This window comes from Pteropus alecto, unplaced genomic scaffold (genome assembly GCF_000325575.1).
Source record: "Pteropus alecto unplaced genomic scaffold, ASM32557v1 scaffold71, whole genome shotgun sequence".
Lineage (NCBI taxonomy): Eukaryota > Metazoa > Chordata > Mammalia > Chiroptera > Pteropodidae > Pteropus > Pteropus alecto.
In genome coordinates, this window is record NW_006433024.1 from 3,801,173 (window position 1) to 3,811,780 (window position 10,608).

At 32.6% G+C, this 10,608-nt stretch overlaps 1 pseudogene; it reads left to right on the forward strand.

Moving 5' to 3' along the window:
• Positions 1 to 3,199: 3,199 nt before the first annotated feature.
• On the forward strand, positions 3,200 to 3,318 carry LOC112476656 (annotated as a pseudogene).
• The last annotated feature ends 7,290 nt before the right edge of the window (positions 3,319 to 10,608 follow it).

The window sequence follows — 10,608 nt, forward strand, 5'->3', positions numbered from 1 at the left end:
ACAAAAGAGGAGAAAGAACTGTCCCCTTCTGCTGTAGAAAAACCCCAGAGAACTTACTGGTAGACCGTTGGAGAGTAATTTCAGGCTGAAAAACAGGAAGATATCTGAAAATAGACCCAGAAGGAGGCTACATCACATATGTATAATGACCATTTTCTCCTAGCTTTAATAATCAAATAAATATAATTGGAGAGCAAGAAATAAAGATAGATTTCTTCTAAATACTTCCAAGAGGATGTAAATTTCTATTTTCTTCAACCAAGGTACAAATGCAGGCAGAAAGAAAAAAAAATGCCCTAAGCCCTGACAAAGATCATAAGACTTTCATTATGATTTTAATAACATAAAAGTGATAGACTATGTCAATGAGCAGATAAAGAGAACCAAATATTATTTTACAGAGTATAATTAACTTTCTTTGATTGAGGAAAAAATAAACCTGAGTGAAATTGAGAACACAAAATCTAAAAGGAACAATTTAAAATTTATGCCTGAAATTCATCTCTCTCCAGATATCAGATTTCTCATAAATTTAAAGAGTAATTAGATTATTCTAAAAAATGTTTTAGTCTGAGAATCAAAAATGAGAGCAATAGAGGATGAATTCTAAAAGAATAAAAAGGAAAAAGAAGGAACTTAGGAGGAAGGTTAGTTGATCTGGAGAACCAATAGGCATTTAAAAAATGCAAACATCTTGGAGCTTAAGGGAGGTAATAATAAAAAGAAAAAATGATTTATATTCAAAATCAACTACTATTCAGGATGGAACTAAGAAGATAGAAGTTAATTCAGTTGTCACCAGGGTTAGTGGGAACCAAAGAGATTAAGTGGAAGAAAATTAGAGTTTTAAAATCAGATTGAGTACTTTTCCTTGAGGGAACATTCAAAACCAGAAAGATATTGAGAAATTGCCTCTTAAAGCTGTAACTAAGGTGTTAATAGGAATAATTGAGAAGTCTGGAACAGCAATATTTTATTGTTACATAAAACTGACAGATTTGAAAGGAAAGATTAGATGAAATATTTCAAGCTTTCTCAGATGAGATTCAAGGTGATAATTATTTTAGCTGTTGTGTAGGTAAGTCAATGCATGATGTTCATCCCCAGTGTATATGTCAAATTACATCTCTAAGTGAAATACCAGAAAGATGAGCCATATGGAAGAAAATCTCAGGGAGGAATAGAAATGAATGGCGATAATTCCTGAGTGGAATTATACTACTTAAGCAGGTGGAGGGGAGCCAAATTTATTTGAACAGATGAACTCTCATTTACTTCATTTTTCTTACTCCAGAGGATATCCATAAATCCAAATACAGAGAAGTGCAAAATCAAAACTAATGCTTGACCTTAAAGCAAACAAACAAAATGCAAAATAGATTAAGGCACACTACTCTGATCTAACCAACAGTGATAACAGTATATAAAGGAAGAAAGTGAAAAAGCCAGAATAAAAATATAAACTAAAGAAAGTTGTATGAGTGGGAATAAGGGAAAAATAAAGAGAAGCATTAAGTTAGGGTCATATTTCATGGCTAAAGGAAAACATGTGGCAAAAAGAAAAGCTTTTGATAACCTCAGGATGGTATTGGTTACTGAAGAAAACCCTATCGGCCTCTGAAGACATAAAACTTCCCAAAGCTAAATGTAGCTAAACTGTAGTCTACAAAATTCCCAAGAATAAGACAATTATAGTAACATAGGACTAAAAGTCTTATGGTATAATAATATAGCATATTATTATTAGAGAATAAAGTTGGAGAATAAGAATGTGGAGAATGCAAAGCTAGGATATGTGATTGAAAGTTTCTTATTTGTATATATATGTATATATATGTATATATGTTTATATACACACGGACATATATGTATATGATGTTGTGGAGTTAAAGTTATTAGAGTGAACTCTCCTTGAATTCAGACATAAAGTGAATTGACAGAGACACAAGGCTCAAATAGCAAAAGCAGTGTTTTCAATTCTGTAGCAATTTATATGTTCAGATAAATCCTTTGCAACATAGCATCTCTAAAAATGTAGCATGTGATATAAAACATTGCTTTTTCAATGAATGCTTTTTAAATCCTTTTATGAAAGACAAACATTACAAAGCAGATTCAATCCAAGGGTTTAAGTTATAACTGGATCCAACTTTTGACTTTGAGGCATCTCCTGATTCTAGAGCCTGAATCCATACTAAAGATAAGAAACTCAGAGGCCAGTAAGATGATGGTCAGATCAGAGGCAACTATGTAAAGCAGAGACATCTTTTAGAGTCACACCCTTATGAAGTATAACGGAGAAGAAGGAGAAGATAAAGGAGGAGGGGGTGGAAAAGAAGGGAAAGAAAGAGAAGACTGCTTGAAGACTCCTAAACTCAGACTTTCCCTCCTGTGCATTTGGGTCTAAAATCCATGCACCTTTATAGTACCCCTCCAAAATCAAACAAACAAACAAACAAATGTAATCAGAAAATTTAGTTAACTTTTCAAGTTAAAGTTGCAGAACCATGATAGAAACAAATATAATTTCTCTTTCAGACACTAGATTTGAATGATTCCAGGGAAATGAGGTTACAAAAAGTATCAGTAAGCCCTGAAACAAACCATGAGAGATAGCAAAATTTAAAAAAGAAAGATCTATAGAACCAAACTATCAAAATGACTATTCCTCTTTCATATATAAAAATTAAATACATTTAACATCGCAAAGAAATAAAAAGGCAGAAACTATTAAAAAATAATATGAGGGTAATGAAATTGAGGAGGCATATTGGGAAAAGGACAAATTAAATATCATATAATAAAGTATGTTAATAATTAGAAATCCATAAATATGTAAAATATATTAAAATTTGCATCAATATTATAATTCGATGAACAGATTAAATTGGCTAAACATAGATGAGGAGAGATATATGGAATATCAAAAGAAATACCTAACACATGTCACAATAAATAATCCAGAATATATTTCACAGACACAAAAATAAGGAAAATATAGGAAATAAAGAATTGAGAATATGGAGTATAGAGTCAGAAAATGCAACATAAATCTAATGAGAGAATTAAAAGTAGAAATTAAAGAAATTATGGGAAAAATATATGAAAGAAGAAAATGACTAAAGATTTCCCAGAATTGGTGAAAGCTACCAATTCATTTAGAAAGCCAAATAAATTCCAAGCAGAATTTTAAAAAAAAGTCTACGGCCATGCCACCCTGAACAAGCCTGATCCTGTCTGATCTCGGTAGCTAAGCAGGGTTGAGCCTGGTTAGTACTTGGATGGGAGACCATCTAGGAAGACCAGGTGCTGCAAGTGTAAAAAATAAAAAAAATAAGGCATTGTAAATTGACAAGGTCCTTGCAATCTGTGAGCCTCACCTAAAAATAAAAAATAAATAAAAATAAAAGATATTGACATGTAGACACTTCACAATGAAATTACAGAATAACAAAGATGAAGAGAGGAATGTCTAAGTAAAGAATCCTTAAAGGCAACCAAAGGTACTGGCAAGGGATTATTTAAGGTCAACAATAGAAATCAGTACACAGTAGAATAATATTAAAGCCCTGAAAAATAACCACCAGTTCAGAATTTTATATCTACCACATTTTCTTTAAAATATTAGAGTTACATAACCATTTTGGGCAGGTATCCTGCACAGCAGTAACAACTGGAAGATGTTTTGGTACCTGTTAGAGGAGCAATGCTAAAACATGTAGAAGTAGATTTGGGGTCAGAGAGCAGGAAAAAAAATGGCCTTAAAGAAACTTAGTAAAAACCTGATGGCCTTTGAGGAGATAGTCGATAGGGGCTTAAAACTAGGACAGAGATATGAGGAGCTGTAGGCAATGGGCCTTTGTCCTGTAGTGACAGAAAGTTTACAACACTGTTACATGCAGTGACAAGGAAAATAGAAAAGGTAGCTATTAACCAAAATGGTCTAGCTAAGGCGATTTCTAGGCAGATTGTTGTGGGTGCCGATTGTCTTCAGGTTGCCTAATAACATAGGAGAGAAGAGGGATAAGCTAGAGAGATAATTGGTAAATATAAAGGCACCAGGATCTGCATAGATCCAAAATAAAACTGATTTTTATTTTGATTATATTATTCTCAGTGTTAAAATTGAGAAATGGCTTCTGGGCAGAAATAAAATCTAGGGTGCTATCAAGGAAAATGGTTTCAATTTTGCTAAGACATCTCAGAAAAATTTAAGGAAGTGGCATAAAAAATACAGAACTCTTACTAAGAATCTTACTAGTATGTCTTACAAATCTTTCCTGTTAAACTCTGTGAACATATGGCATAACAATTGGTCTCTTGTTGGGAGTTCTCTTTTAATTTGGTTAATTTCAGAAGTTAAAATTCCAAAAAAGTTGAAATTCTAAACAGCTATCAAAGACTTATTGTCTGATATCTTGGCTAGGCTGACCCAAGAAATTTTATTTTTGTTCTAATGATTTTTTTAAATACTTTGTATTCTGAGACACATTAAGCCTAGTAATTAACTATCAAAAATAGTACTGTGATTCTAAAAAATAGTACTGTGATTCTAAATTATTGGGTTTTGGAAACATTTTCTTGGGATGACTACTATAAGGCACAAATAAATTGCTTCCCCCCTCCCCCCAGCTTTTCTTTTGATAAAGATACATCTTATTTTGACGCGTTGGGCTCATTTAAAAGGCGAGAGCGACTTTAACTCAATAAAAGTTCATGGACTAGAGCATATTGTGCATTAGGGAAGGGCTTGGAAAGTACTAGATTTTTAATTTATTTTTCTGTGTTGATTGAAAGCATTGATTTTTTAATTTATATTTCTGTGCTGATTGAAATTATGTGATTTCTATCCTTTTTTCTATTGATACTGTGAATCATATTGATTGATTTTCAGATGTCAAGCATACCTTATATTCCTGGGATAAACCTCATGTGGTCATGGTGATGCAGAGAAATGCAATATTGCCAGCTTTAAGATGAAGGAAGAAGGTCCCTAACCTAGGAATGTTGACTCCCTCTAGAAAATGGAAAAGGCAAGCAAGTGGTTTCCTTCTTTCAGCATACTAAGAAGAAACTCAGCCCTCTGGCATCTTGATTTTATTCGGTGAGTGTCAATATCAGATTTCTGACCTACAGAACTGTAAGAAAAGAAATCTATGTTGTTTCAAGCCACTAAATTTGTGGTAATTTGTTACAGCAGCAATAGAAAACTAAGGCAATACTCTTAACTGAAATAATTCCTAGGCAATGTCAATGATACAAAATTCTGTCTAAATGCAGCCATTTTCATGGCATTTCAGGCAAGTTCTTACTAGAAAATTAATTATAGTCTTTAAACATAATCATCTTGAAAAGTATGACAGTGAACACAATGCTGTATATATATTTTCTATTTTCTATGTGTATTCACTTGGCATTAAGCTTATATTCTCAGTCTAAATAAAAATCAAATTCAAGCTTATCCTCAGCAATTTATAGAGCACTACAACATAGGCATGTTAAACATTATGATTTAGTAGGACCCTACTTAAACATTTCTCTCATTCTTTTGGGTCTGTTAGAAGACAATATTATTAAAGACTATTAGAAAAGTGGAGTGCCAAATTTAAGGGGTACATATTTCAATGTACATTTCTAGCTAATGTTTTATTACAAGATGACTTTTATAGGGGGTAGAGAGTAAATCATAATAGTATGCTCATATTTTAAAAATGTTACTGAGCTCTATTTACTAGACCTTGAGAATACAAAGATGAATAAGAGAAAGTCCTAGCTGTTAGATAAATCATAGTCTGTTTTACATGTGAGAGAAATAGAGACCAAATGCAATGCATTATGATAGCATGTATAAAGCATACCCATACATAGGATGGGAATAATAAAAGAGTAGTTTAGTAGCAAGATGAAAAATCAGAGGAACCAAAACAAGTAGAGTAGTCAAGTTATGAGAAAGGTTATGAATAGCCTCACGACTTGTACCACTTAGCTTGGACTTTACCCTGTAAGGTGTGTTTCTCAAATGTTAATAACATGTATGTCATTTTCAGAATGTGTATTATTTTAACACATCAACTAAGCAAAAAGCTCTTATTTCATAATCTCTCTGTAGAATATACATAATGAATCCACTTCTGTTTCTTTCTAAAAACAAAAAAAATTATGGACTTATATATCACATGCATATATATCACACATATCACACACACTACACATAGAGTAGGATTCATGTAGAGTGAAATTTTTTACATACCTTTAGATCTTTTATAAATAAAGTTGGAAAAAATATACACGATGAAGCCCTAGTTCTTTTTTTTCTCATTTTCCACACTGCTTCCTATACCATCTGGTGAAATAGTGATGATGGAGGAGCTGAGAGGTGGATAACTGAAACACTGAGATTGACTCTTCTGAGCAAAGACAAAGGCTGTCCTGAGATTACTGCTGGGTGAAAGAGATGTTGAGACATAGACACAGAAAGCTAGTAACCTAAGTTACAGATGAGGAAAGCAACAGGTGCCCATGTGGAAGACATAGGTTTATCCATGGTCAGGAGAAATGTTTCTTATAGGTGAATAAGAGCTTTATTCCGTATAAAACCCCTTGCTTTAGTCCCTGTGGATTTTTATAAAATATAAAGGAAAGGACTCCAGCCAACATTCGGGACCATGGAAAGAATTTACCACTGAGTACATCAAAGTTACTGATCGACTTGAAGATACTAGAGGACTGTAGGAGCAACTAAAGTTGAGAGTATTAAAACAAGAAGCCAGAGGCAGAAGTAGAACGATGTCTGCGAAGTGGGAAAAGGAGCACCTAGGAGGCTGAGAGATGACGGCTGCACCAGATCACCACAGAGTAGCACATGTTTGGTTCTATCAACTAAAAGAGATGATGATATCTAGGTGAAGAGAAATTAAGAATATGAAGATGGATTATAGCTTGAGGTAAATATAGATTGAATGGTATAAAGCTCTGTTACTGGTTAAAAGTATGAATATGATTTGAATTTGAATCTCTATTTTTCCACCTACAAGCTATAGAATCAACTATAAAACATTACTTAACCTCTCAAACTCTTGTTTTTAATTTTTTTCTTTTAATCTGTAAAACAATTATATTAATACTATCTCAAATATAGCTGAGCAGATTAAATGAGATAATATACTTAAGTGCTTGGTGGAATGTTTGTGACATAGCAAATACATGATAAATGTTAGGGATGATAATTACTACTGATGATAATAATTAGAAATAATGGACATAATGTTGGGGGAAAGGGACAACTTGATATGGGAGGAGAAAATAAAATGTCAGAATAATAATTTTACCTAATACATAACAAGAATTTTACAAAGCTCAAATATCATTCTAAGTTCATTATGTTTATGAATTCATTTAATCCATACGACACCTCTTTAGTAATTGCTGTTGTCATTTCTATTTTTCCAGTGACAGAACTAAGGTACAGGAGAGTTGAGTAGCTGAAATTGGAGCTAGTAAGTGACAGCTCGATTTCACATCCAGGAGGCTTGTTTAGTTAGTGTTCATACACCTATCCATAGTGGTGAACTGCCTTCACTGAATCCATACTGAGTGGAAACGTAAAGAAAAAAAATCCAGTAATTATTACTAAAGAAACTTGAGTATGATGAGAACAGAAGAAACAAGGGTTAGAAAAATTTCTAAAGAGAAGTCACTTTAGAAATGTGGGCAAAGTTTTCAAAAACCGAACTGCAAAAAAACAAAACAAAATAAAAAACTCAAAACCCTATATTATTCAACAGATCATGTATTATAAATCTCTCAACAATACCTATAAATTCCAGCTACTCACACTATCTTTATTAAATGATTTATTATGCTGAAACAGAGAAAATTACTTCATTTTAAAATTAAATTAAAATTAAATGGGAATTGATGATTTAAAAATATTCTTTTATAAAGGAAGCTAAAGTGAACAAAGCTTAATTATATCAAGAGTTCTATTTATATGTATGCATTTTCATACAAAATTCTCAGAAGACACAGCAGAAACATCAAAATTACAGCAGAGAATTAATTTTAGCATCAGAATCTGCACAAAGGAAAATAAATGCTTGGGTCTCCAGAGGATATTTCTTCTCACTTTCTATGAAGTGAATTTTAAGACTTGGAAAAAAACCTGTGGAAGCCATGGGAAAAGGCCGTAATTTATATACGTCAAAATATTTAAAATTATTTTATTTCTCCAAATATCATTGTTCTGAAAGTAATATTGTTTTAGTAATCAGAGATTTACAAAAGTTTTTAGAAATAAAAATCTTTATTTAAATAAAATTATCTAGAGTTCCCAATACATAAAACAGATACAAGCAGGGTTTTCCTAGTTAAATAGTGTGGATCCCTAATCGCTCCCTTTTACACCTTGTTTTTACCCAGTAGGTCACAGAAATAAAACACAGATGGATTTTTTCAAAACAACCAAGCTCCAATTAAACTAAATACAATAAATTTACATGTTCTAACATGGAAAATTGTCTACAACATATCAAATGAAACACCTTTGCAGTGTAATATATAATATGAGCTCTAGAAAACTGGAAATGCCATATGTAAGGGCGTGTGAGTATATGTTGTGTGTGTACATGTGTGTGTATAGAAAAATATCTTGTAGAATATTTATTACAAGATTAACAGTGGTTAACTCAGGCAAGTAAGCTACAGAATTGAAACAGCACTCTTTTGTATTGTTTCAACTGTTTATATTGGAAATTGTGTCATTTTACAATAAATACATAGTTTTAAAAGAAAACCTTGCTCCATGCTGCCACAGTGATAACTTAAAAATAGAGATTTACTTGTACTTTTGTTCAATATAGTCAAACTCAAATAACCTAAACAGCAAGACAGGTATTAGTGAGAACTGTTATGTAAATCCCAGGCATGGTGCTCATCAGCCCAAATACCCTGCTTTCTTTGGAAAGCGGTGCTCAAAATCTAGGTTCAGTTCTGTTTCACCTCAGAGATAAGAATTTTAGTGAAATCGACAGTTCTTAAGATCAATCATTATCACTTTGCTTAGGGAGAACGATATCCTTAAGAATTACAGGAATTAATTTATAGAACATGTTTAAGGGTTGGAAACTTTTTAAACCTGTTTTTTAATAATAATTTTACTTTATAATTACCAGCTTATTAGAACTCAGCAAAATAAGCAATATAGGACCTGGCATAAAAATCTCTTTTATCTAAAGATGTTTATTCCTTAGCTTCAAGCCACAGAATATTGAACAATTTAGAAAAAGTGTGAGTACAGCTGTGTTATACTTAACTAAAGCAAGTTGTTTTATTTATGTTACAGACAGAATGTTTTCTTTCTTGAGATAATCTCTCTTAATTTACTTATAAACATATCTCTTTTTAACTCAGCTGTAAATGATTGTGTCTTAGGAAAAGTAGTATAAAGTAAGATGGCATTGTCACAGCTAAACATTAAGATAGCTTTGATACTAATCTGTCAGAGCAAAAATAATAGGCTGATAATTATTTGCGAATTTACCAAGTATTCATTTCTAATTATTCTCTGGCTAGATGTGATATACTAGTTATTGAGTTTACCTGAAGTAGATGTCCAAATTAAAAAAAAACAAAAACAAAAACAAAAACAAAAACAAAAAAAACCCTACCTTTAACTTTTGGGTCTTCAGTAATGAATCTTATGCTTAACATTTAGTATATGGTACAACAATTTTTAGCTGTACTGAATTAAATTCAACTAACTTGGTTTGAATTAAATATATATATCATGGCTGTTGGTCGCCAGTATCTCAAATCATAGAAAATCAAAATATATTTAATGAACAAATGAGAAGTCCCAAATAAGCAAGTTTGGGCACCAGATCTCAGAAAATCAGACCATGATACTGACGCTACCCATGCCCGTCACCACTCTCCTACTCTAGATTACCCAGCTATTGGCCACACCTTTAATGAGGCTCTTGTCTCTTTGTTTCCCAGCTTCTAAAAGTAGATAATTAGTTGAAACCCAATGCCTGAAATCATTGATCCAAGCATCCAAGATCATGGTCCCTGTCTGTTCCTTTCTACATTAGCTCCTGGATTCTTCTTGGCTACTGACTATGAATTGTTGCAGTATCTATGAAGAGCCCAATCTAATGTTCAAATTCTGGTTGCATAGATGTAACCCAATGTAATTCCATTTGAAAAAATTGATATCATGATAGATTTGGGATTTGGAAGGTGAAAGGAGAGGTTAGTAACTTTGTTTTTATCAACACAAGAAGAAAGAAGAAAGAGGAAGGCAAATGATAAGGTAACATTTTCCTCTACTTAGCCTGAGGGACTAATTTGGAGACACATTAGAAGAGAAAAATCATGACTGGAGGCTAACAGTGCTGAACTAATGAAAAAATGTTTGAGACTCACTGCAAGTTATGCTATTTCAGGATGGTTTTGCCCTCCTGAGCAACATTTTTACAAGATACTTTTGGCAGAGGCAGCAGTCATTGGCATGGCTGATGAGTGGACCAGAATGCGGAAATGTGAGCTGCTTGTTCTTGGCTTGTGTGATTCTAAGTCCATTGATCTCTCTGACATAACCAAGGAAAA